At 40.8% G+C, this 27,833-nt stretch overlaps 1 long non-coding RNA gene across 1 annotated transcript in view; it reads left to right on the top strand.

The window, feature by feature from the left end:
• The window catches only part of LOC117675115 (uncharacterized), a 150,592-nt gene extending 123,469 nt beyond the window's left edge, over nucleotides 1-27,123 (top strand). Inside the window, exon 3 of the long non-coding RNA XR_009623057.2 lies at nucleotides 26,938-27,123. This is a non-coding gene — a long non-coding RNA (uncharacterized LOC117675115). The remainder of the gene's footprint in view (nucleotides 1-26,937) is intronic.
• The last annotated feature ends 710 nt before the right edge of the window (nucleotides 27,124-27,833 follow it).

Below are 27,833 nucleotides of genomic sequence, written 5' to 3'. Positions count from 1 at the left end.
AATACCTGCACTGCTTCTTCAGAAACTGGGGAAATAATAGTTTTTCCCTATTCAGGATGCATTGTTTTGAACGCGCTCGTTTTGACAGAGAAAAATATACATTTTTTTTTGTACTGACGGAGCAGAAGAGACATTATCAAGCTGTTAATGCCATTCTTAAAATGTTTTGCAGCTGCCTTTACCATCTTTGTTTCTATCAGTCGTGCTGTTTGTGCTCTCTGTGGCAAGCAACATGTTTTGTCAGTGAGCTCAATTTGCAGACAGTGTGCTGGCAAAAGGCAGTCTGCCCCCCTTTTCTTGGAAAGGATATTCTTGCCAATTAAGAAGCGATTTTTGAGAAGGAGGAGGAGGAAGAGGAAGAAGAAGGGAGAGAGGGGGGTGAAGAGAGAGATATGGAATAAACTGGGTGTTATTTTCCATTATTAAAACATTACTATTAAAGAAGTTAGAGAAGAAGGAAGTTTGTAAATAATTTCCTTCATCATACTTGAAAAAAACTGTATTGATTCCTCCTCTCCCTCCTCCTCCTCCTCATTTCAATGTGTAAATCAACAGCACGGGTTTTTTTGTCCTTCACCCCAATATTTACTCATTGTGCCTCTCATGACCTTGCTAGGCACCTGTCTGCACAGAGTTGACAATTTGCTAATGCACTATTTTTGTTTTTAATTGCTTTCTTAATTACGAAACACTAACATAATAGCATGTCTAATTTGTACCTTAATTGTATGCAGTGATGAAATGTTAGCGTCCATCATAGGCTTCCTTGTAATTGTCTCTTGTTCTTGGGTAATTTTTAATGAGATACCGTACATTCCCTCCAAGAGAGATTATTTTTTTCAAGCAGACTAATTTTTTTTCTCCATTGATATACCATCTCATGTAATGGCTACCAAAGAGAATGCCTCCGAGATATTAATAGCCTCAAAAACTTCACTAAATGTTGCAAAAGTACACAATGGTTTTGTGGTAAATGGGAAGGACAATTAAAATGTCATAGTAATTGACAAGAATAAAATAAATTAATTATGAACTTAGTTATACTGCTGCCCCATCTGAACAATAAGCCCTACTCAATACATTTAGGTTTTCTAGTAAGTAAAACTGTGTACGATAAAGAAGCAGAGTTTGTATTTATAAGAGAGAAAGAACCAATGAAAGAAAAGCTCAATGGATTGTTTTCCTTCTCATTTTCTCCACCGTATGCAGTATTTTTTTTATTTTATTAAAAAGGCATGAAGTAAACGATTAACCAACTTGGTCCTTTGCAATAAACAAAATATATATTGAAGAAATAGGCTATCAGTATAAACCTTTGAAATAGTCACCAGCAGTTTCAAAGAGGATTTCCCCCACAGGACCAAACTGCAAAGTCCAATTAAGCTGAGGTTTAATTGCAGGACTCGGAAGAGAGATCAAACAGGAGGAGGCAATCTATGTATCCAAAAATACAAGTATTGGCCTGCTTCATTGTCACACACACAAAGCCTGAAGCCTAAAATCCTTTACTCAACTAAATTCTTAATAAGTAAACTGAGACTAACTCTCTAATACCAGATTTGTTAAACAACATGATTTCAGCCCCTGCTATTCATGCACCTCGTACAAGTAAAATGACTGTTAAGGCTAAGAATCATGAAAGAGTCATTTTATATAGCTGCTAAATTCCTCTCAAATCTCCTTGCAACTTAACGAGTGAAGAAAGCTCAACATGTAATACCAGCTAATGTGGTTTATGCTCAAAAATACTATCAACCTATCTTTGTGGCTTATCTAAGCCCCGATAATACTTTTGCTTTTATAGTAGCCCCAAGTCCATTTCCCCCACAACTCTTGACTATGTATTTCCTAAAATCCTTTTGCAAAGAGTTAAATTGGATGTGAAATCTGTGCTAGGCTCCAGAGTTTTCTTTGTTCTAAGACTAGCCAGCAAAGTCTCGCCTCTGTATCACTTTCATTGCTTTCTGATTGAGCTTGACAGTGTGACAGAGAGGTAAAGGGAGCCAATTCCAAATTGAATGCAGGCCTTTTTCAGCCCAACAGCAGTCTGCTCCTTTAGCCCCTGAGAAAAAGAGGGAACAGATGCTGGTCACAAGCTTCCCTGACAAAGTCTAACTTTGATGCAGACAGAGAAGGAGGCGGGGGGAGAGAAATATGTATAAAAAGATTGCCTCCCTTTAAAAGAGCTTGAAAAGCACACAAAAGGAGAAGGGAGAGAGAAGAGCAGGGATGCTTCAAGAAGCTGCAACACTGTTAAGAAGTGTTTTGCGAGAAAAGGTTCAGTTCATCAAAATCTGTAGCTCGAAGGTCCTTAAAAACCAGTCGAAAAGATCTCCTCATTGTTCTAAAAGATTCCATTCTCTGATTAGTTTAGTTCTCTCTAAAGTTGGTGCAGAGGAAGATTGTCCTGGAGGAACAGAAATGGCTGTATGGAATAGTGTTTCTTGTTTTCACAAAGTTAAAATATTGTAAAAATACATATAGTATCCATACCAGGAAGCACAAATGTGAAAAGGTTACAGGAACACTGAAATCAACTAAGCTATGGTTTCTCTGTCCTAAAGTTCTGAATAAGGAAAAAAAATAACGAATTTCCTAGGTAAAGGTCAAGGTTCCCTTCGCACATATGTGCTAGTCGTTCATCTCCATTTCAAAGCCCAAGAGCCAGTGCTGTCCAAAGACATCTCCGTGGTCATGTGGCCAGCATGACTAAATGCCAAAGGCACACGGAACGCTGTTACCTTCTCACCAAAGGTGGCCCCTATTTTTCTACTTGCATTTTTTACGTGCTTTCGAACTGCTAGGTTGGCAGAAGCTGGGACAAGTAACGGGAGCTCACCCCATTACACGGCAGTAGGGATTTGAACCACTGAACTGCCGACCTTTTGATCGACAAGCTCAGCGTCTTAGCCATTGATCCACAGCGTCCCTAATTTCCTAGTCAACCCCTATATACAGATCAGACATCTATCCCACTCAATTCTGCTAGCATAAATATATCTTAATCTTATTTATTAAACAACGGCAAACAGAAAAAATAGTTAATTGATGAAAACAAAGCAGAAATTAGACAAAAACAAGGAGAAAAAGTATCAGGTATGAACTATCAGGATCACACCTGAGGTTCCAATTAAACAGATTTATTGCTAGGAATATTCTCAACTAATAGCATTTGCTAGAAGTTAGATAAGGGTCAATGGAATTCACAGTGGATTGGACTTAGTACATTTGTGGCTATGTAGAAATTCTAGGCTGATCCCTCTTTTGACCCCGTCCCCAGGCTCTGCCACTCCTTCTCCTACAGAAAAAGATGAACAAACAGCAAGAATTTATCTCTCTGACTGAAGTCCTGCTATACTGTCTCATCATGACAGCAGGGGCTTCTGGAGGGATGAGCAAAAAGCACCTGAAGTGTACGGTGTAAAAGTGTATACTCACTCAAGGCATGAAGGTCAACTCATTTCTTTATCTTAACAAGAAAATCACACAGATAGATAATATATGATTGATGATTTGTGTGGCACTCAACATGCTACTGAGGAAGAACTAAGGGTTTTTGGGAGTACTAATGGTGTTTATGACATGGCTAGATTAAAGCCTTTGGATATCTAGTTGTAGATGTTGGCATCTAGAGAAAGAAAATCCTAAATTGCAAAGACAGAATTATAGTGGGAGCATATAGGAAGCATTAACATTGGGAAACTCAACATGGTGAAGAGTAAAATGATATAAACTGCAAATGGACACTTTAGCTATGAGTAAATTAAAATGGACTGGAATGGGACACTTGCAGTCAGAAGACCATACTATGTACTCTCAGGACATGAAACCCAAAGAAGAAATAGTGTTGCTTTCATAATCAGAAAGTATACAGAAAAGATAGCACTTGGGTCCAAGGTGATCAATGATAAAATAATATCAGTTAGATTTTGTGGACAGCCTTTTCATATAATATTGTTGAAATTTGTTCTCCAATTGCTGATACAGAAGAAAAGGAGGCTGACAGGTTTTATTGTCAATTTCAGTCTGAAATTCACAACACATGCAAACAAAATGTGTTCTTTATGACTGGAATGCCAAAGTTGGAAAAAAATAAGGAGGAATATGTAATTACTCTTTATGGCCTAGGACAGCAGCTCCCAACCTCTGGGGCACCAGGGACTAGTTCTGTGGAGAGAGTTTTTTCCGTGGACTGGAGGGGATGTGGTTTCATGTGCTGCCTGCATCCTGGGGATGGGGCTTTGCTTGTTTGTGTGGCCCAGTTTCTGGCATGCCGCGAACCGGTACCAGTCCATGGACCAGGGATTGGGGACCCCTGGCCTAGGAAACAGAAGTGAAGCAGAAATGGTTCATTACTTTCTGCCAATCTGATGATTTCCTCTTTGCTAAGTAATCAAAATGGTGTTTATATATATATAAACCACATTATTGGCATGAAGAGCTAGAGAAGCTCCATTATAAGAGCAAAGGGGCTGACCCAGTGGTGGGTTTCAAAATTTTTTACTACCGGTTCTGTGGGTGTGGTATGGATTGGTGGGCATGGCTTACTGGCCATGGTAGGGGAAGGATACTGTAAAATCTCCATTCCCATCCCAATCCAGGGGAAGGTTACTGCAAAATCCCCATTTCCTCCCGATCAACTGGGACTTGCGGGGCAGAGAATAGATGGGGCGGGGCCAGTCAGAATTTTTACTACCGGTTCTCCGAACTACTCAAAATTTCTGCTACCGGTTCTCCAGGACTGGTCAGAACCTGCTGAAACCCACCTCTAGGCTGACCATGGAACAGATCATAAACTGCTCATGGCAAGCTAAAATGGAAGAATAAAACCAACTAGTTTCCATGATATGAATTATACCCTCTATTTTCAAAGATAATGTCAGGAATCACTCTGAAGTCCTGAACCTCATTGATAAGGAATCAGAGAACTGTGGAATAAAATAATTGTTAAGATTAAAGGTGAATCTGCCAAAGACCAAGAAAGAAGAAGAACAGAAACTAGATGCAGACAATGAAAACGTATCTGACTGGAGCATACCAGCTGTGTCTGATTAAATAGAATGAGCAGAAACTATGTAAATCAAATAGCCCTTCAGACAACTGAGCCCTTTGCCTTAAAAAGCTTTATAAGTGATAACCAGCACCCAGAAGCCTACTGGTTGCACCCAGAACCTACTGGTTGCACCCAGAAGCCTACTGGTTGCACCCAGAAGCCTACTGGTTGCACCCAGAAGCCTACTGGTAACTATTGAAGTCATACATAGGCACGTCATGGCATGTGCATAATAATCTGTGCCATTTTGTTCTGGATCAGTTGCAGCTTCCTCTTTTGTCAGTTTACTGAACTTTCTACTCAGCAGTCCAATTGCACTGGCTATGCCAGGTTACAGTGTTTGGTTGCTTTGCACAATTGTCCTACACAGTTTATTTCTTGCCAAATTATTTTGGTTTCCTTCTTTGTTCAGTAACCAACTGATGTGGGTTTTCATAACTCCTTTACTTGAGTAAGACCTAGAAACTTTATTAGGGTTATTATCTTCTTCTTTTTGATTAAGCAAGTACTCTCCACTTTTGTCCTGTTCCTTCATCTGCTCTAAATAACCCACATTTGAAAAAACCTCCTGTGAATTCTTAGTGTGAGAATACAATTGACCAGCAATATTAAGCCAATCCAGTAAGAGTCTTCTATATTCTCAGCTCAGCTTACATAACAGAAAGGCGCTCGTAATATTTCCCTGAGCAACAGTTCCAGCAAGCTCTGTCAATCCACTTTTGTCACTATATATTAAATCATACAAATACACCACCAAGCCACATTTATGGATTAATGGCTTGCCAAATTTTAAATTAACGTTTAAACAGAAGAGGGTTCCTTTGAATAATTGCTGCATTTGAGAGACAGTTAATTTAATCTTTTTTTTCACCTCTGTCATTGAATACCTGGAATAACTGTTTTCTTCTTTTTCCTCAAATATTACAAAAAAGATTTGCTTCCAGGCATATATTCTGTCTTCTAAATGTTAGTCCTCCTAATGTAATGAGTGAATTAAAAAGAAAGAAGAGGGAAAGGGGCAATACAAACTTATTTCATTTATGAATTATGTACAGATGGGTCAAAACGTCAAGATGGAGGCCAAAACCATGCCATCAAAGCTTTGACCATGTAAAAAAAGGTCTGAAGAGGGAGGAGCACAAAGGAATATCCCTCATGAACTACTCTCTTCTTTATTTAGTTTTGTTTTGTTTTATTCTGCCGGATATACTCTCATATGTAACAAAGATAAAGGAATCCTCACCAGGATGCCCTATATAGCAGGGATCTCCAACCTTGGCAACTTTAAGCCTGGAAGACTTCAACTCCCAGAATTCCCCAGGCAGCAAAGCAAAACTGGCTGGGGAATTCTGGGAGTCAAAGTCCTCCAGGCTTAAAGTTACCAAGGTTGGAGACCCCTGCTATATAGGAAACCTTACGCACATTTGTCTTAATGTTTGCTTACCCTTTTAGAGTTCATCTCTAGAGTTGCTATCCAGAAGAGACGATAGGAGTCTTCAAAGCTGTGTAAAAGCAAAAGGAATTTAGTTGTGCTCCTATCTGTGCAGACACATATGGAACTACATTGTAAATCTCTCCCTACACCCTAAATGAAAATCTCCTGGGGTAGGCAGTGTTCCAGCATCTAAGGGGAAAAAAGGCATGATTCAGCACATGCACAGGCCAATCCTTGGCACTTATGAATACTTTAAGGCAGTTCCAATTTTTCCTGAACTTATCAAACTACCTTTCTCAGGGAATGTACAAGAAAAGGAGGATCAGGGTTAAGGATTGGGATAGGAGAGAGGCATTTGCCTGCATGCCCTCTCAAATCACATTTTATCCTAAAGTAACAACAATGTAGAAACTTCGTAGTCAAACTCATATACCAAATTCTTTTTGAGGCTGCTCTTTTTTTATGTTTTATGGAGGCAACAGTGGCATCAAAGTGTATATGAATTCATATAAATACAGAAAACTGGTTTGACCTCATTTAATAATCATTTTCTTTCTTTCTTTCTTTCTTTCTTTCTTTCTTTCTTTTTATTTATTTCCTACTTTACCTTTTTAACAATTCAAGATGATGAATATATCTAATATGCCTTCCTCTCCTATTTTTCCTACAACAATAACCCTGTGAGGTAGGTTGGGCTAAGAGAGAATGACTGGCCCAAAGTCACCCAAGACCCAACCAGTTTTCATGCCTAAAGTGGGACTAGAACTCATAATCTCCTGGTTTCGAACCTACTGCCTTCACCATTAACCAAAATGGCTGTCATATCGAACAAAATATTACAATTAAATACTTTGTTGAGGAAAACAACGAAGCAAACAAAAGTTGCTGTCAAAATCTTATTAATTCACATCACTAGCTTTTTAATTTAACAACCTGCGTAACTAAACTTCTTTCCTAAATATTTGATAACTTTGATATTACTTGTAAATTTTGTATTTATAAAGTTATGCTGTCTGTAATATTATAGCTCCCCAAACTCCAGATGTTGGTGAAAAGAGACTTGTAGAGATATCCTTGGTGGCAGTAGTGGGTTTCAAATCCCATCGCTATTGGTTTGCTCATGGGCGTGTGGGCACGCGATGCTTCTGCGCATGCACAGAAGTGTCCGGGCGGGTGGGCGGAGCCTCCCTCCACTACCAATACCCGTTCACCCAATCCGGGGCAAACCGGTAGCAACCCACCACTGCTTGGTGGGCCTTTTCACTCATGTCAGCAACCCAAATACCATGAACTGGTTCCCGTAATGATTTAATGTTTTAATATACAGATCAGTTTATTGAGCTATATGGACAGGAAATGTTGAAAAACAGTTTCCAATAGATAATTTTACACAAGAAAGCTCTAAACTACTGTAATTGAATTTGAGGGAGGCAATACAAACACAGATTTTGGATGTACTAGAAGAAAAGAATAGGACAACAGTTTAAATAAATTACAAAGTCATCTGACACCAAATTTACTTCATATTGGTTGTCTTGCACATACATTATCTGACACAGATTGTATTGAAGTATTGAAAGAGTTTTACTAATGTTTGAAGGAGTGGAATTCAATTTTCATTCTCAAAGCACACACCTTGAAAATTGCAAGAAATTGGTTTTTTTATGAGCATTAAACAAATTTTAAGGAATCCTAATCCATCAAAGGGCTTATGGAGGAAGCAAACCATTTTTTATAAAAGTAACAATGATCTGGATTCATGGAATTCCTGATTTAATAATATAAACATTCTTAGTTTTTAAGAGGAGATTGAATAACCATTTGTCTGAAGTGGTGTAGGGTTTCCTGTCTGAGCAGGGGGTTGGACTAGAAGACCTCCAACTCTGTTATTCTGTTCTGTTCTGTTCTGTTCTGCTCTGCTCTGCTCTGCTCTGCTCTGCTCTGCTCTGCTCTATTTCTTGCATGACTCTGAACAGAGGTTTAAACTGGGAAAAAATATGGAAAATCTGAGATTTTATTTCTGAAAGAGTTAACCATACAGTTATGGATGGCACTGTTTTCATTAACCAATTGGTTTGTCTGAGAAGCCAGCAAGAAGCCCTCTAGGATTAATTGATTAGCTGTCTGGGGTCACTTTGTGCTATTTTCATTCTGCTATTTTGTTTTATAAGATCCTAGTACAATACAACATGACAGAATAAATTTAGAGATAGGAAAAATGTGGTCTCACAAATTGTTCTACACTATAATCCAGGCTTTCCCTGTTTTCATTCCAATCGTGTCCAGAGAGAAGAGATAAACAGGCAACAGAAGTAGATTTATCCAGTCTAGGAAATGGTTGGGTTGCCCCCAAATGCATGTGGACTTTCACCAGGTCTCAAACTTGCTTACTTTTGAAATCAGGCCAGCCATTCTCTTCTTATTTATTTATTTATTTATTTATTTATTTATTTATTTATTTAAATTTTTATACCACACATGCACATTGTGCATAGCCACAATAAAAACACACATATTCATAAAATTTAAAAGCAATTTAAAAACATATTAAATAATTTGGCCCCAATATTAAAAAACTAAAACAACCATTATTAAGACAATAATGTCTTGAGGGCACGGCGAAAGGTGCGTAGGTCCGGGATCATACGTATCTCTGGGGGCAATTCATTCCAGAGGGCAGGTGCCCCCACAGAGAAGGCTCTCCCCCTGGGGGTCACCAGTTGACATTGTTTGACCGTGGGAGCGTATTGGCCGGTGGGAGGCTATCGGTGGCAGAAGGCGATCTCATAAGTACCCAGGTCCTAAGCCATGGAGCGCTTTAAAGATGGTAACCAGCACCTTGAATCGCGCCCGGAAGACTACTGGGAGCCAGTGCAGCTCGTGCAGGAGAGGTGTTACATGGGTGTGCCGTGTCGCTCCCATAATCACCCGCGCAGCCGCATTCTGGACCAGTTGGAGCCTCCGAGTGCTCTTCAAGGGGAGCCCCATGTAGAGACCATTACAGTAGTCCAGACGGGAAGTGACAAGGGCATGAGTGACCGTGCGCAAGGAGTCCCGATTCAGAAAGGGATACAACTGGTGAATCAGGTGAACCTGATAAAAAGCCCTCCTGGCCACAGCCATCACATGATCTTCTAGAGACAGCCATGCATCCAGGAGGACACCCAAGTTGCGAGCCCTCTCTGAGGGAGCCAAGATCTTACCCCCAATAGTCAGTGATGGAACCAGCTGGCTATAACGGGACGCCGGAAACCACAGCCACTTGGTCTTGGAGGGGTTGAGTCTGAGCTTGTTTCTCCCCATCCAGATCCGCACGGCCTCCAGGCACCAGGACATCACGTCAAGGGCATCATTGGGATGGTCCAAGGTGCAAATGTACAGCTGAGTATCATCAGTATACTGATGGAACTTCACCCCAAAACAACGGATGATCTCACCCAGCTGCTTCACATAAATGTGGAACAGGAGGGGCGAGAGGTCCGACCCTTGCAGCACCCCACACACAAGGCGCCTCGAGGTCGACCTCTGTCCCCCTACCAACACAGACTGCATGCGGTCAGAGAGGAAGGAGGAGAACCACCGCAACACGGTGCCCCCCACTCCTAACCCCTCCAACCGGCGCAGCATAATACAATGGTCGATGGTATCAAAAGCCGCTGAGAGGGCTAATAGAAACAGGACAGAGGAACAACCCCTGTCCCGAGCCCTCCAGATTAACCAATGCAACCAATGCTGTTTCCATGCTGTACCCTGGCCTGAAGCCCAACTGGTACGGATCTAGATAGACAGTTTCATCCATGTACTGGGGAAGTTGTTGCGCCACCACACTCTCAACAACTTTCGCCACAAAGCGAAGGTTGGAGACTGTACAATAGTTCGCTAATACAGCTGGGTCCAGGGAAGGCTTCTTGAGGAGGGGCCTCACCACTGCCTCTTTCAAGGCAGAGGGGAAGAAACCCTCACTCAAAGAAGCGTTAATAATCACCTGGAGCCAGCCTCGTGTGACCGCCCGGGAGGCCAGCACCAACCAGGAGGGACACGGGTCCAATAAACATGTGGCAGTGCTAAGTCTACCCAGAATCCTGTCCACGTCCTCGGGAGTCACATGGTCAAACTCCTCCCAGATAGCACTCTCAAGACCCACCTCCATCACCCCATCTGAACCTACCCAGTCGGAGTCCAAGCCTTCCCGAATCTGAGCGATTTTGTCATGCAGGTATTGCACAAAATCCTCAGCCCTACCCTGCAAGGGGTCTTCCCGCGCTCCCAGATGAAGTAGGGAGTGGGTCACCCTAAACAGGGTGGCTGGGCTGTTCTCTGCAGACGCAACAAGAGCGGAAAAATAATTAATTTTTGCCGCTCTTATCGCCATTAGGTAGATCTTAATATGAGACCTCACCAGTGTTCAGTCCGACTCGGAATGGCTGGCCCTCCAATCGCTCTCCAGGCATCTTTTCCAGCACTTCATCTCCCTCAGCTCCTCAGAAACCCAGGAAGCCAATTGGGATCAGCACTGGGTCAGAGGCCGCAAAGGCACGACGCGGTCTTGGGATTGCACACTACACAAAATTAGCTTCAAAGGGATTGGGCCATTTATGGTCAATATACTGTGGTAACCCAGACATTGTTTGACCATGTGAGGTGAAATGGGCTACCTCATTAAGCCATCATAAGATTTATTCACTTGGTATTACATTTAAATACAGAAATTGTGTTGTCTTCATCTGACTTTATCCCAGTTCTGGCTTCTTCTAATCCACAAATAAATAGTCTTTATAGAGTACAAGCAGTTTGTTCTTTAAATTTAATATTTGTTCTGTTTTAAAAGGAAATATTTGTCCCTTTGGGTAACTGTATGTGAGTCAGAGAAGGAGACATTTCTGTGTTCAGTATGACAACATGATGCAACAGAACCATATCATTTTCATATTTTTTTTTCTTGAAAAGCAGCCTCTGTGTTCAGGTTCGAGCTTTTTGAAAGGATGTTAAGCAACAACATGGACCAGCAATATAACCACAGCTTATACTCCGCAACATATATAGCCTCCTGGCTTTCATGCCTGACGTAAACAACACACCCAGTTATTCAAAACATTTGCTTGTTTGAATGTTTCAAGCATCCCTTGGGTCATTCAGATAAATGTAATTGCATAAATAAGATTATTGTTCTACTAAGTATAAAAATGAGAACAGGGTGTTAGAAAGCGCTGCAAATGGGAAAGCAGACTAACTCAGAGGGATTATGATGCTATTATACAAATCAATGGCCTGCCCTTATCCAGAACACTGTGTAATGTTCTGGCCTCCTCCACAGAATTGCACTTATTAAAGTAGATGGAGGGTGGTCTTCAAGAAAAAAAAATGACATGGTGGAATGGAAGAAGGCTGAAGGAAGCTCTCCAGAAGGGTTGCCTGGATTTTGCATTTCCCTCTTGAGATTCAGTCGACCAAATCGAAACCCCCCACTTCATCAAGGCTGAGCCAGTGCGCTTGTCAAAATCCACATAATGAAGGTTAGATAGTATAAGCCACTGTCTAGCAAGAAGGTTTTCAGCAAAGTGGCCAGAGACATCTGCATGCCCATGGGCCATTTTTCTTAGGTCTTCTTATTCTTTGGAAACAACAGGAAAAGCACAGAAAGCATTGAAGTTCTTTCCAGCTCCTTCACAAAAGCTTAGCTCTAGGTCACATGATTGTGTGATGACCTGGGCAGTGGTGGTATTCAGCCGGTTCTATCCGGTTTGGGCGAATCAGTAGTGGCGGCTGTGGGTGGCTCTGCCCACCCTACTGGATGTAATCACGTCCCATTTATCCATGTTTTTGATGCTCTGCACATGCATGGAAGGCCCTGCACATGTGCGGTGGTGGCGCGTGCTCACATTTGCGAACCGGTAGCGAAGGTAAGTGAATACCATCCCTGGACCCAGGGCTGGGCACGAAAGCAACACAGCCGGAGTGAAGGCTTAACTCCCTCTTAGTGCTCCAGTGTTTCCCCCTCAAGTTCCCACAGTTCACTGTAAGTCCAAGAGCAACGCTCCAAACATACACACGGACCTCTACTAGTTTCTGACTGCTGTGAGTCCAGAGAAGCAGCCAGTTTCTGAGAGCAAACACAGTTCAGGAAACTTGGTTCCATGGAGTCCTCGTCGCACGGAAGGGGTCGCTGGGGCTGCAGCACAACCCAAAGCAGAGCTGTGTCGCTGAGTACTTGCCCATGGCCAGACCAGGCAAAGCAAGGCAAGTTGAACCCAGGCAAAGCAACACTAAGCACAATAAGACAAGGTGGCAAGATGCACCTTGTAACTGCAAGCATGGCTGGAAAAAGACAATGCTTGTTCCTGACGAGTGCCCTTCCCCACAGCATCTCTTTAAATCTTATTCCTCAGGTGAGCCTTGTGATGAGGGGCGGGGCACCCTCCCTCTGAGACGTCAGTTTGCTCTGTACTGATCCCGCCTCCTCTCCACGCTCAAGGATTGGGTGGGGTAGGCAATCACTCCTCTCCGGAGCTCCATCGCTCCTTTGCGCCACTGTCTATTCTTTCCCCCACCTCCTCCCTTGCTTGGTTGTCCTGCGCCCTGTCTCTATCGCCAGCCATCCCTCCAAGGCCCGAGGGACCTGGGACTGCCTTGTCCTGCTCCCCCGGTTGCTCTTCTGGGGCCAGAGAGGCCATGCCATCCTCCTCCGTCAGTGCTGGCTCCGTCTCATCCTCCTCCTCGGACCCAGGCTCTGATGGGGCCATGACAGATTGGGAGGAGAAGAGGGGGAGTGAGAATAAAATATAGGTAGTCCTCAATTTACAACAGTTCAGTTAGTGACTGTTCAAAGTTACAACAACACTGAAAAAAGTGACTTACAGTATGACCACTTTTTACACTTATGACTCTTGTAGCATCTCTGTAGTCATGTGATTTACATTCGGATGTTTGACAACTAACTCACATATATGACAGTTGTAGTGTCCTGGAATCATGTGATCCCTTTCTGCGACCTGCTGAAAAAGTTAATGGGGAAACCAGATTCATTTAACAATCGTGTTACCAATTTAACAACTGCAGTTATTCACTTAACAAATGTAGATGTTTTAAAATCAAGATCACATGAAGTGCTAGTACCACTTCATAATGCCTTGGTAAGATCAACCTTGGAATATTGCATCCAGTTTTGGTCGCCACGATGTAAAAAAGATGTTGAGACTCTAGAAAGAGCACAAAGAAGAGCAACAAAGATGATTAGAGGACTGGAGGCTAAAACATATGAAGAATGGTTGGTGAAACTGGGCACGCCTAGTCTGATGATAAGAAGGATTAAGGGTGACATGATAGCAGTGTTCCAATATCTGAGGGGCTGCCACAAAGAAGAGGGAGCCAAGCTATTCTCCAAAGCACCTGAGGGCAGGACAAGAAGCAATGGGTGGAAACTAATCAAGGAGAGAAGCAACTTAGAACGAAGGAGAAAATTCCTGACAGTTAGAGCAATTAATCAGTGAAACAACTTGCCTCCAGAAGTTATGAATGCTCCAACACTGGAAGTTTTTAAGAAGAGATTGGATAACCATTTGTCTGAAGTGGTGTAGGGTTTCCTGCCTAAGCAGGGGGTTGGACTAGAAGACCTCCAAGGTCCCTTCCAACTCTGTTATTCTATCTGTAAAAAAAAAACACCTATGGGTTAACAAATGTAGCAAAAAAGTCAGAAAATGGGAAAAACTCATTTAACAAATTTTTCACTTAACAACATAATTTTTGGGCTCAATTGTAGTCCTATGTAGTCCAATTGTTGTCCGTAAATTGGTGATATTTTGGGTCTTTTCCCAATTGCTTTTCTCTTAAGGATGCACTGGGGGACTTATTTCAGGGTGTTTACATTTGAATTCTTTTTTACAGTCTCTTCTCCAGTATCAAATTTGGTCCATTCCATTTTCAGAGCATGATCAGACCAACAGATGGGCAGACAGTCAGAGTCCAGAGCCCTTTTTAACATTTCTTTCTAACATTACATGGGGTAAGAAAGAGCAAAAACAGAACTGCAACCTATTGAAAAAGTGCCTACCTGTCCCTTCCCCAAAGTAAAAGCAGATTGAGGTAATATACAACATCTGGGAGGTGGCTAGTGGAGATGGCATAGAGTTTAAAAAAGGATATTTATTTGTTTATTAAATCTTTATGCTGCCCATCTTCCTCTACAAAACAACTCTGGACAGCTATTGAAATACGTCCTTGAGTCAGCATTAACATCCATGTAGTTTTCACCAGTAATATGGAAACAATTTTGGGGTTGGTTTGTTTTTCCCATGGCTACCCATCTCTCAAATTTCCTGGTGGTCTCCTATTGAAGTACAAACCTACCTAGACTTTGGAGTCCAGTTAAGGGCAAGAAGGTGCATCCTCCTGCTAAGATTTTCTCTAGCTAAAACTTTGGTAGATGAATGTTTTGCAAGTGGCTGTGCACAGCACAGCAGTCATGTGGTGCCAATAAAATGTGCGTACAAGGTATGAAATGTTTTCATCATTCCAAAACTTTGGCTGGTCTAGACCTAATGTTATTCCAACTGTTAAACCCTGAATGGGCAATTAATTTTCCCAAGGAGCCACATGAGAAACTGGGACCGTTATGGAGGGCATGAAACAACAGGGCTGTGAAGGTGCGTAGGCAAGCATGCACGCACATACTTACATTGGAAAAAAAAAATAGCAGTCGTTTCAAAATAAAAGCAATGCAATTGTATAGTGTGCATGACGTACATTTATTGATTTCTAATTTCCAATTGGCAGGGACAGACAAAGGGCCAAATGTGGTCCGGGGGCCATAAAATGCCCATGTCTGCTTTAAACAAAGGGAAAAAGTGGACCCAGGAAATTACAGATCAGGCAGCCTGGCACCAATACCTAGAAAGTTCTGGAAAAGATCATCAAGCAGTGAGTTTGTAAGCACTTAGAAATGAACAAGATGATTAGTAGAAGCCAGCCTGGGTTTCTTAAAGACAGGCCATGCTGGAGAAATCTTATTGCTTTTTTTTTTGTTGTTCAAGTAACTGTGACTGGGAATGCCATGGAAGTAGCATATTCGATTTCAGTAAGATATATGATAAAGTTGACCTTGGCCTCCTTCTTGATAACATCAAAGAAGATGAGATGTAAGGTTCTGTGCTAAGATAGAAAAAAAAACAGATGCCCGAATAAAAGGAAGTTAATATCTGGCTTGGTAGCTGTATCTATGAGAAGATTCTGGGTGTCCTGATGGTTCTCAGATTAAATATGATTCAGCAGTGGGCTGCAGCTGCCCCAAAAATCAATACTAACTCAGGCTGCACCAAAAGAGGTACAGCCTCTTTTGTACGATCAGATAGAATTGAATGTATCTAGCCCTGGGAATGGCTCATGGTCACTCATGCTTTGGTCATTTACTTGTTTGGATTATTGCAATGCAATTGACACGGGGCTGCCCTTGAAGACCACCAAGAAGTTACAACTGATCCTGAATGTGGCAGCACATGCATACTCACCCACAATACACTTCTGTTCAGTTTCTTTCTAGTTGCAATTCAAGGTGCTGTTATTACCTTCCAAGCCCTGTAAGGACCAGGTTATTTACAGAATCAGCTCTCCTTAAAGACATCTGCCAATCCTATAAAACTGCATAGGGTAGACATGAACCTAGTTCCTTCCCTTATGTGTTGCGTAAGGGGGCAACTTGGGTGTCCTCCTGGATGCACGGCTGTCTTTAGAAGAGCATATGATGGCCGTGGCCAGGGGGGCTTTCTATCAGGTTCGCCTGATACGCCAGTTGCGCCCCTTTCTGGATCGGGACTCCTTATGCATGGTACACTCATGCCCTCATCACTTCCCGCCTGGACTACTGCAATGCTCTCTACATGAGGCTCCCCTTGAGGAGCACTCGGAGGCTCCAACTGGTGCAGAATGCGGCCACGTACTTATGGGGGCGACATGGCGCTCCCACATGACACCTCTCCTGCGTGAGCTGCATTGGCTTCCAGTGGTCTTCCAGGTGCGCTTCAAGGTATTGGTTCTCATCTTCAAAGCGCTCCATGGCTTAGGGCCCGGTTATTTACGAGACCACCTTCTGCCTCCGAAAACCTCCCACCGGCCAATACGCTCCCACAGAGAGGGCCTCCTCAGGGTGCCGTCGGTCAGGCAATGTCGGCTGGTGACCCCCCGGGGAAGAGCCTTCTCTGTGGGGGCACCCGCCCTCTGGAATGAGCTACCCCCAGGGATACGACTGATCCCGGACCTCCGGACCTTCCGCCGGGCCCTGAAGACTTTTTTATTTCAGCAAGCCAGGCTGGGTTAAAAATCTTTTAATTGGGGAATTTTATAGGTAAGAGGTTTTAAATTGGGGAAGCCAAAGATAAATTTAATTTCATTTTAAATTATTTTAATGTTTGTATTGTGTGTTTTTAATTTTGGCTGTTCACCGCCCCGAGTCCTTCGGGAGAGGGGGTGGTATAAAAATTAAATAAATAAATAAATAAATAAATAAATAAATAAATAAATAAATAAATAAATAATGGGATTTAGGAAGTGTGCCTTTTCTGTGACAGCCCTGCCCTATGGAACATCCTTCTCGCTCTGCAGGATCCCACCTATTAAATTTCCGAAAAGCACTTAAGACCTGGTTTTCCCCACTCTCCCCCAAGTGCTGTGATATAGCAAGACCATGAAATGAATTTTTGTGAGCTGCATGAAAATTTAGCTGTGGTGCCAGTTGGGGTTTTTAAAAATCTTTTTGGTTTAATTTTTTTTTTATTATTGTAAATGGATATCATTTGATCTTTTGGCCGTGAGCCACCCAGCAGTTAGTACAAAATGGGTGGCTATTTAAATGTTATAAACAAACAAACAAAGGATTAATGCATTGTTAAGGGAAGAGGAGAGTCAGAAAAAAAATACTCAGTCCTGGGAAAGAAGAAAGCATCTTTCAAGAATTTGTTATTATACTCTACAAGGGTGATGTCAAACTCAAGTAGAAATAGGGGCCACTAAATCATATGTAAGGATCCCTGAAGACTGCATATTGAATTTAAAAAAAACACATGTATATATTTCTTTTTTATTAATACATCAACAGATTAAAATCTAGATATAATTAATACATAAAAAAGAAATTTATTACTATTACAAATGGGACATAAATATATTCCCTTCTTATCCCTATGGGTAGTATGTGACTGCCTCAATCTCGGTTCCTCTACCAGAGGCCTGGGAGTTTGAGGATTCTGTTCCTAACACAGCACTCTTTTAGACAAAAAGGACTAATGTTTTTCCTAGGACCTGTTGGAGCCACTCTCCCAGTTTAGGAGTCACTGCCCCAAGTGCTTTTACCATCATGGGAGTCTTTCTTCCTGATGTTGTTGTCACTGGGCACTGCTACATCTGTCACTACCGCTGACTTCCTTCCACTACCACGGCCCTTGTTTACTATCACGGTATCTGGTTGATTGGCCAATACCTGCTTGTCTTTCTGGGTCTGATATTCCAGAGAATCTTAGCCCTGTTAGTTCCAACAAGCTTCTGTGAGATCTGCCATCTGGACTTGGGAAGGTCTAGCCCAAACACTGTGCAGATGTTCCCATACACAGGAACTGTGCAGATGTTCCTGTACATAGCTACTTGGTTGTGTTGTTTAGTGTATGTTGTTCTTGCCTGCCTCTTACCCCTGCCACTATGTGTTGGACATTGAGGCCATTCTGCACAGTCTGGACCTTAGGCCCTGTGTAGTGTGGTAGACCCTCATTCCTGTGGATCTAATGGTTAATGCCTGTTCTTGTGCTGCTGTGCTTTGTGTCTCAGTGCTGTTTTTTGGTCCAGCATTGGTAGGACCAAAGGTGCTTTTTCAAGAAGCAAGTGAACTTTCTGATTTTTCTTTGATGACATTCCGCTTCTCATGAGAAAAACCAGAAAGTCCAGTTGCCTCTTGAAAAAGCACCTTTGGGACAACCATGACCTGGATGACTAAGAATTTCGATAGACATCTAGGCATTTGTAAAATTTCCCAATGTCAGCTACCTTAGCTATCTGTCAGTGATACATCACATACAGAATCTTGTTTTGCCACGGCACTTCCTTAACTTGATCATTCTCCCATGTTTGCTATTGTCTCAGGCATTCTCTCAGCAGCTTGTCTTGGATGCCATTTTACTAATACACTCCTAAATACTCTGTGTTTCATCCAGGACAGTGGCTTTGACATTCATTAGAGCCTGCCTGCCCTCTTTCCAACTGGTAGATAGTCTCTGGGTGTTGGATGATGTGGAAACCTCCATACATTGTGAGGAGCTTCTAAGTCTTCATGTTGGCAGCTTCCATGTACTCCTTCAACCAGATCACTATACTAGCAGAGTATGTGATGACTGGCAGGATATACATGTTGATGGCATGGATCTTGTTCTTCCTATTGAGTTGACTCTTTAAGACCTGTCTTATACTTTGGTGGTACTTGGATGTTGCTGTCTTCCTTGCCTCCATATCATGGTTTCCATGTGACTATAGGATACTAAGGTATTTATAACTGGTATGTTTGTATGCTATGTGGCTCACTGGTACTTACACCTAATCACTCTTAACTACCTTCCTCCTCATGACTATCATCTGGCTACACCTCTCCAGTCTAAATGACATCCCATCACTGTAGATCCATGTCAGTTAGATCAACCAGTCATCTTGTTCACTGCTTTTAGGTTATTTAGCCAGTAAGTGTAGATCATGTACATTATTGAGGACCCAGATTGTTGGGAGCAATATGCTGACTCTGTGAACCACTTAGAGAGGGCTGGAAAGCAATGTGAAGCGGTATATAAGTCTAAGTGTTATTGCTATTTAGGCAACAGGTATGAATCATGACAGCAAGAACAATTAACCAGTGGAATGGAATGACTTGCCTTCAGAAGTTGTGGATATTTCATTGCTGGAAGTTTTTAAGAAGAGATTGGACATTCCATTTGTCTGGAATGATATAGGTCTCCTGCTTGAACAGTAGGTTGGACTAGAAGACCTCCAAGATCCCTTTCACCCCTTCCATCTCTGTTATTCTGTACGTCTGGGTCAGGTCTGCTGTCCAGCTCTTTGTGTTCTTGACCCACTTTTGGATGACTGCTACTGTGATGGTGACTGGTTCCTGTTCTAGGAGATTACTCTGGTCTGCTCTCAGGCCCTGCAACCATTTTGCACTGGTGTTGGGTGTTTTTTCTTTCTCCCACATGCTTTTTCTTTACTGCTCAGTTTCTGCTGTTATTGAGTTATTGTACTGTATTTGGGAGTACACCTTGGATGACTGTTTGAAGAGCAGGGCATGGCTCAGATGATGATTAGCCATTTTTAGCAATAAAGTGTTTTTAATTAATATACATGTTTTTTAAACAGACAATGCTATTGTTCACTTGATTGACTACAATACTGTATAATGTAAACATAACTTTTGTCTGCACTGAGAAACAAAAAAAATTATAATATGACTCATTCTATTACAATATTCACTTTATTATAGTAGTCTGGAATCAAACCCATACATGTGTATTTTAAAAAGCATCTAGATCAGCCCCTTTCTTTCATTTCTTCCCCTTCTTTCCTTCTTCTCTGTATATATTCTGAACTTATTTAAGCTTCAATTGCTATTAATTTTTTTAAATTGATTTTTTCATAATGTTGTCAACAATCAGGGACCTTATTCAACCCCAAAGATATTAATTAAACCTGTTTTGGAGGAAGGAGGAACATTAGAATAGGATAGGATAGAATAGAATAGAATAGAATAGAATAGAATAGAATAGAATAGAATAGAATAGAATAGAATAGAATAGAATAGAATAGAATAGAATAACCGAGTTGGAAGGGACCTTGGAGGTCTTCTAGTCCAACCCCCTGCTCAGGCAGGAAACCCTACACTACTTCAGACAAATGGTTATCAAATCGCGTCTTAAAAACTAAGAAATCAGGAATTCCATGAATCCAAATCATTGTTCCTTTTATAAAAAATGGTTTGCTTCTTCCATAAGCCCTTTGCCTCTTCTTTGTGGCAGCTCCTGAGATATTTCTATTCTATGGACCACACCAGGAATACTTTTACCTCACGTGAAGTGTTAATACCACTTTATAATGCCAGTTTTTGGAACTGGGCATGTCTAGTTTGATGAAAAGAAGGACTAAGGGAGACATGATAGCAGTGTTCCAATATCTCAGGGGCTGTCATAAAGAGGAGAGAGTCAAGCTATTCTCCAGAGCACCTGAGGGTAGAACAAGAAGCAATGGGTGGAAGCTAATCAAGGAGAGAAGCAACCTAGAACTAAGGAGAAATTTCCTGACAGTTAGAACAATTAATCAATGGAACAATTTGCCTCCAGAAGTTGTAAATGCTCCAACACTGGAAGTTTTTAAGAAGAGATTGGATAACCATTTATCTGAAATGATATAGGGTTTCCTGCCTAAGCAGGGGGTTGGACTAGAAGACCTCCAATGTCCCCTCCAACTCTGTTATTCTATTCTATTCTACCTCAATCTATGAGCAGTGAAACAGCCTGCCTTCTGGAGTAGTGAGTTTTTCAAGTATAGGTTGGGCAGCCATTTTTTTGAGATATGAGGTTTCTTGCCCTAAGAAGGGGTTGGATTACATTTCTAAGATACCTTCCAATCCTTTTTTTTTTTGCAGGTGAAGCATTAAAATAAAATCAGTGAATAGAATTGGCTGGAATCTTGTGAAATTAGCCAAGAGATTTGGGTATCCTTGAATGATACCTTGGGTATGGTTGTAGATGCCTACATTTTGGAGTCTATATTAATGTGAAAGAATATGTTATGGCAACAGCTGCCTGAAAAGGTTGTCAACCCTGCAATACCCTACCTTAAATATTACCAAGATGTGGTTAAAGCAAAGCTGCACAACACAATTTGGAATCTATTTCTAAAAAGCATCAGATGTAGTTGCCAGTTTAAAAATCCTTCCCTCTCATGTGTGTCCAGCTTTTCTGAATTTCAGATTAAGCAGTCAGCCACATTCAACTAGCTGAAAATAAGGTTTCAAAATTATATAGTATATTGTTAAAGTCTCACGCCATCAAAAAATAGCGCAGGGAAAAATGAAGAAATTCTTTTACATCATGGGGGAAAAAATACATACACCTTCTTTGTTCACTGATGCAACCAAAACACCGAGGAGTTATTATAATGTGTAGTCCCTTGATACAGACTTTTATTTCATGCAAATTACTATGATTAAGAATCAAATACTTTTTTTTCTATTTTCACACATTACTTAATCAATGTGAAGTACTGTGTAAAAATTGCATCTCCTCATAACAGTGATTTTGACCAAGTCAAGTGTTGCTGCTAGAATTCTAATCCAGACTTGTGATTCAATTATCATGTGGAGACTTTCTAAATTCAAATTAAGTTTACTAAAGAAATTTAAAAACATGCTTAGTAGTATCAATATAGATGACTTGTGAGATACTCTCGGAGAAACTCCCTTTTGCAAGAAAATGTTAAATTTACTGAAGGGGTGTGTGTGTGTTACAGAAACGTTGCAAACAGGAAACAGGAAGATTTATACCTATCTGATAACACATCTGATTCATGGACTCTTTTTCTTTTTCTTCATTTTTTTTTTTTTGGTTGCATTATTTGACTATGGAAACCTGTCCTAAAATATTCCGCCACAAAGCTTGCCAATGATCTTGAGCAAGTCATTTTCTATCCCACTTCGCAGGATAAGGAGGTTTTTTTTTTTAAAGAAAATTGACTTTTTTACATTGATCTCAGGTCTTGGAGGAAGAGTGGGATTAAGAATGTGTAATTTTTAATTATATAATTACAGATTCATAGAAGTGGTAGAGATCATTTTTACCATTTGTTTAGTGACTGTTCAAAGTTACAAAAAAAATTGACTTACAACCGGACCTCTCACAACCTTTGCAGCATTTTCATGGTCACATGATTTGGGCATTTGGCAACCAGCTTGTATTTATGACGATCACAGTGCCCCAATATCATGTGATCTCTATTTGCAATCTTGCAAGACAGCTTTTGATAAGCAAAGTCAATGGGGGAAACTAGATTTGCTTAACAACTGCAGGATTTACTTAACAACTGCAATTTAACAACTGTGGCAAAAAAGGTCATAAAATGGGGCAAAACTCACTTAACAACTACCTTGCTTAGCAAAGGAAATTTTGAGCTCAATTGTGGTCATAGGCTGAGGACTATCTTTGCAGTTTTAACAATACAAAACAAATTGATAACATTGTTTACCATAATGCGGGAATTTCAGTAACCTGCCTGAAATAAATTCTAGGAAGCCTTGGTTCAAAGTTTGAATGCAAAGGATATCAACCACAGGTTCAACCACAATCTGTCTTTTTCAAATGAAAATAAGCTACTAATTTATCTTACTGAGTTAATGTAAAGATAATTAGTAAAATATGCATGCAGACATGAAACAAGTTATATTATTCTTACTGGCCACTTAAGCTTACATAATCTTGTTTATGGAAATCGTTAATGAAAAACAGAGTCAGAAATAGTATTGGAAGAATTGGTGAGAAAAACAGTTCCAACAAAATGCTTTTTGCTTCATAATTTGAATAATCAAAATTAAACACCTACTGAAATGAGTAAGTCAAAGTGTCCTTCCAGATGACCAGCTCAAGACTTTGTCCGAAACAATGCTATTGCAGTGTAACACACTTTCAAATTAAGATGAGAAAATGTGCCTCTTGTCAGCACATATCATTTTAGCAATATTGCATGGTACTGAAATTGATAGCACTATATTTGGGTATTAATTACCAGTAAGGAATATTAGAGCTTGGTTTCAGACTTCCTTTTTTATAAACCAAGCTGGAAACAAGGAATAAGAATTCAAGAGCTCTGATTACTGTCCCAAAGATGCTTTTTCAGGAGGCAACTGGACTTTCTTGTTTTTTCTTTGAAGACGTTTCGCTTCTCATCCAAGAAGCTTCTTCAGCTCTGACAGGATAGTGAGGAATGGAATCCTCTAAAAGAATGCAAATGACCAGCTGTCTGCAAGGACTGTAAATCCTTTCATTCCTCACTATCCTGTCAGAGCTGAAGAAGCTTCTTGGATGAGAAGCGAAATGTCTTCAAAGAAAAAACAAGAAAGTCCAGTTGCCTCCTGAAAAAGCACCTTTGGGACAACCATGACCTGGATGACTGAGAATCTCTACAGACTTTTAGCTCTCATTAATAGCATTTATTAGAACAAAGGGCACAGTTACAATGTAAGTATTCTAGCAAGTGCCCTATTTTCAAATAGGTTGTTTATATATAGGCATATCTGAGTGGCAAAACATTTGATTTCTTTCACTTTTTTCTATCCAGCAGGCTAGAAGTTTGTGAAGGAACAGCAATCTGCACCTGTTCGTTGTTTTGATAACTGCCATTCTTACCAATGCAAGTAACTCTTGCATTTGTTGAGTCCACTAATGCTGAATGAAAGATTTGCAACCTTCAGAGTTCACCAATTAATTATGAATCTTATCATCGGACTGCAGGTCCCGCCCTCATTTCATCTAAACATATAGAAGTCCCAGGAGTGCCCAAAAAAAGTCATTCCCCTTCAACAGGGAGTAAGTAAAAGAGCTGTTTGTTCTCTGTCCAGTCCTTTTGTTTGTAACTAAATGACTGTCTGAGAACATAGATTGTAAACAGAACTTTTTAGAACCCTGCTGGGTGGACAGTGAAAGGAATTGTGATTGAATGGGTGAATGCTGTTAACAGAAACTTTTATAGCTAAGCTCAGAAGAGGTGGGAAGGGGGTGATGTAGAATCAATTGAGCATCCAAGGGGATTTATTCCAAGGAGCATGGAATGGAACTTGGAATAAAACAGAGTTTCCCTAGAACAAGTAACCCCTTACAGAAAGGGAGAAAAACTATGAAATATCCAGACATAGAATGATACCACAATTCATTTCTAAGGAAAATTTGGTTATATTTTTTACTGCAAGAGCATGGGGAGGAAAGGCACAAACAAACTGGGATATCTTCTGAACGATCACTGAAACTTCTAATACATTTTGGGCAGTGGTGGGATTCAAGTAATTTAACAATCAGTTCTCTGCCCTAATGATTTCTTCCCACAACCAGTTTGCTAAACTGCTCAGAAAGTTAACAACCGGTTCTGCCGAAGTGGTGCGAACTGGCTGAATCCCACCATTGATTTTGGGCCCAATAAAGTATTCAAGGGATGCAGTAAAACAGTCTCTTAAATCAGACAGTGAAAAAATAAGACACAATCTAGTCTCTTAATGCACATTTCTGTTTAAAATTTGTTTTCTTTCTTCCCTCATTTTTTTACTACCAGACATTTGGACAGTTTTGACTTCTTTTCCACATCTGGGTAGTACGTGTAATATATATATTTAATGCTGTAATAATAACAGTTTTAGTTGTAGAATACTGCTAGGAGAAAGCACATGCTTCTATTTCACGTAGAGAAAATCAAGCTATTCTAAAAGTCACCTGAAAGACTTTAAATTCAGCTCAGATTAGGTTTGCTGATAAGCTTGAGTACAAAAGGGACTAGAGCAGGGCTTCTCAACCTTGGCAACTTTAAGATGAACTTCATCTCCCATGATTCCACAGCCATCATGGAGCTGGACTAGAGTATTCTAGGACAACGGTCCCCAACTTTTGCAGCTTGGTAGCCTGGCGGGGGTAGGGGAGAGGGGAACTGGGCCGCAGGAGGGGTGAGCCAACGCGCATGCACATACAAGTTGAGCTGCACACATGTATTTATACGCTGGCCTACTCCTTATGTGGTCTGGTTGTGAATAGGCCTTGGCCTGGTAGTGGGCCACAGCCTGGGGGTTGGGGACCCCTGTTCTAGGAGATGGACCCCAAGCCTTAAAGCAGGTTAAAATAAATTAATTGGAAATGGAGAATGAAAGCAATAGTTTTCAAAGAAAAGAAGAAAATGAATCCAGGGGCCTTCATTTGGAAGAAACTTGCCTCTGGGTGGAAGTTTTGAATTATTTCTAGCAGGACTTTCAGATTCTATAACAGCTTTGTTCCCTAGGCATCTGTCTGGTAAACTTGCAAGATTTATTTCTCTCGCCATTTACATGTATACATCTGAACTATATATGGGTACATGCATAATTTTGTATTTATTTATTTATTTATTTATTTATTTATTTTGTCATGTTTATGTTTATATTAGAAGTGGAGACCCTTTGAGAGCTGTATGCAATGTAATTTCATTTTAATGTATGCCGATTAGTGTACATTCAAAGTGACAATAAAGTCTTGCCTTGCTGTGAGAGCCTGAGAATCCTGAAAATCTACTTATGCTTTCCTGGGAGTAAGCACCACTGATCATACCAAGACTCACATCTGTTCAAACCTGCAGAAAATTGTTCTGTCATGCAACCCTACTCCTATATGAAAGTAACCATGGGGGAATTATTTCTGTGTAAACATGATAGAATCAGGCTATTACGGTAATTTGGAAAGAGCCGGTTCCTTTTATTTGTTGCCTTTTCCTCATTCGCATAATTTGTCTCTCATTTTTCCTTGTCAAATATTGCTCTTTTTAAATCTTTTGCTAAATGCAAACGGTTCTCTGAAACATTTGGCTGATGTTTTCTACCGTTCAATAACTTAACGTTGTTGGATGATATGCAGATAAATTTGAAACAAAAATATGCACATGGAAAAGCAGTGATAATAAAATAGCTAGGAGAATAAATATAGCCCATTATATAAGCAGCATACAAACAGAAGCACAAATTACAGTAAATGATATTTTAAAGCAATCAAAGAAATGCCCAAGAAAATAAGTAGTTCCTTATTTGCAGGGCCCAATGTAGGAGCAATCTAGGGAAGGCATTCCAGGCATAAGAGACAACAAGTCTATACACAAAAGTTTACAGTATATAAAACCAGGGTTGTGACATTCTTCACAGTTCTTTGATGTGCTTAGACACATCATTGCAGGTTTCTTTCTTTTCTTCCTTCCCAAATAGGAGGTTTAGTAACGAGGGATTATCTCTTGATCTGGCTATAGCAACTGACCACATTAGCAACCACATTGTCAAGGAAGTGTCCTAGATTGTGTCTGTGACAAAAATTGTCTTAGAGGAGGATGGGAACTATCGTACATTAAAACCAGAACAGCTGAAGTTGAGCTCATGTATGCAATGGCTAGAGAATGAAACCAAAAACCGCTTTCTGGGAACCCACTGAAGAAGTTCCCGATTTGCTTTATTGAAGAAAATTAGACTTGTGTTGTCTAATGCCACAAGTGAACAACACGAATCCACAGAACTGCATGCTGAACCCTGAAGCCTTGGCCACATCTCCAGATCCTCCAGATGTTATATCCCAATTTTAGTTTCAATGCAATTGTAAATAAAATTTATTAAGGGTATGACTGGAGGATAATCATATTAACCACATTTAACTTTGTATCTACCTTGACACAGGAGGAGAAGGAGGAGGAGGAGAAGAAGAAGGACCACTTTAATGTAAATTTCAATTCAACATGCATGTAAATGTAATCAAACCCAATCCACTTCTGGCCTGGACAAGCCCATTATTTTTTGCAACATGATCTTTGAATTATTATTATTCAGTCCGGAGGAAGTTGAACATCCAGTTGTCCAGCTCTGGGCAGAGTAAGATTTGTCTTCTTTCCTAATCTTGCTAAGAAAACTGTAGTTTAGAAATAGAACTTATGTTCTGAAGGTGGCAGGTTGAATTCATAGCATTTCCAAGGACAGATGTGAAAAGGGTCCTGTCCAAGACATTGAAAAACCTTAACCTGAGGTGGCCCAGCTCTGTATAAGACATCTTCCTGTAGATGAGGAATGGTTGTGGGAACTGAGGGGGTTGGACTAGAAGACACTCCCCTCCCACTGAAGATCCCTCCCAACTCTGTTATTTTATATTACAATACAATTCATTTTGTGGCCTTTTTGACAGAAGAGGATTCCAATCAGGCATATATGGTCAGGATGTACTTTCCCCTCTTTTTAACATTTAAAAGGACTGGTGTGTGTATAACAGTGCCAAGCTCTTGAAAGCATTGTTTCTACTCCTGGTGGGAATAAAATGCCCAAGTTCACTCTTATCAGGATTCTGGACAGAGGTGTTCCACACCCCCCCCCCAATCCTTAATTCCAGTTGGAAATAGACAATATTTTGCTCCTCCACCAAGGGTTGAAAAGGGCATGATAAGACCAGTATTGGTGGATTTCAATTTTTTTTACTACCGGTTCTGTGGGTGTGGCTTGGTGGGCGTGGCATGGCTTGGTGGGCGTGGCATGGCGGGCATGGCAGGGGAAGGATACTGTACAATCCCCATTTCCTCCTCATCAGC

Source organism: Pantherophis guttatus, chromosome 1, assembly GCF_059756535.1.
Source record: "Pantherophis guttatus breed Tessera chromosome 1, ASM5975653v1, whole genome shotgun sequence".
NCBI classification, from domain to species: Eukaryota; Metazoa; Chordata; class Lepidosauria; order Squamata; family Colubridae; genus Pantherophis; species Pantherophis guttatus.
The sequence above is the reverse complement of the archived record's forward strand: the minus strand, read 5'-3'. Positions and strand labels throughout refer to the sequence as shown.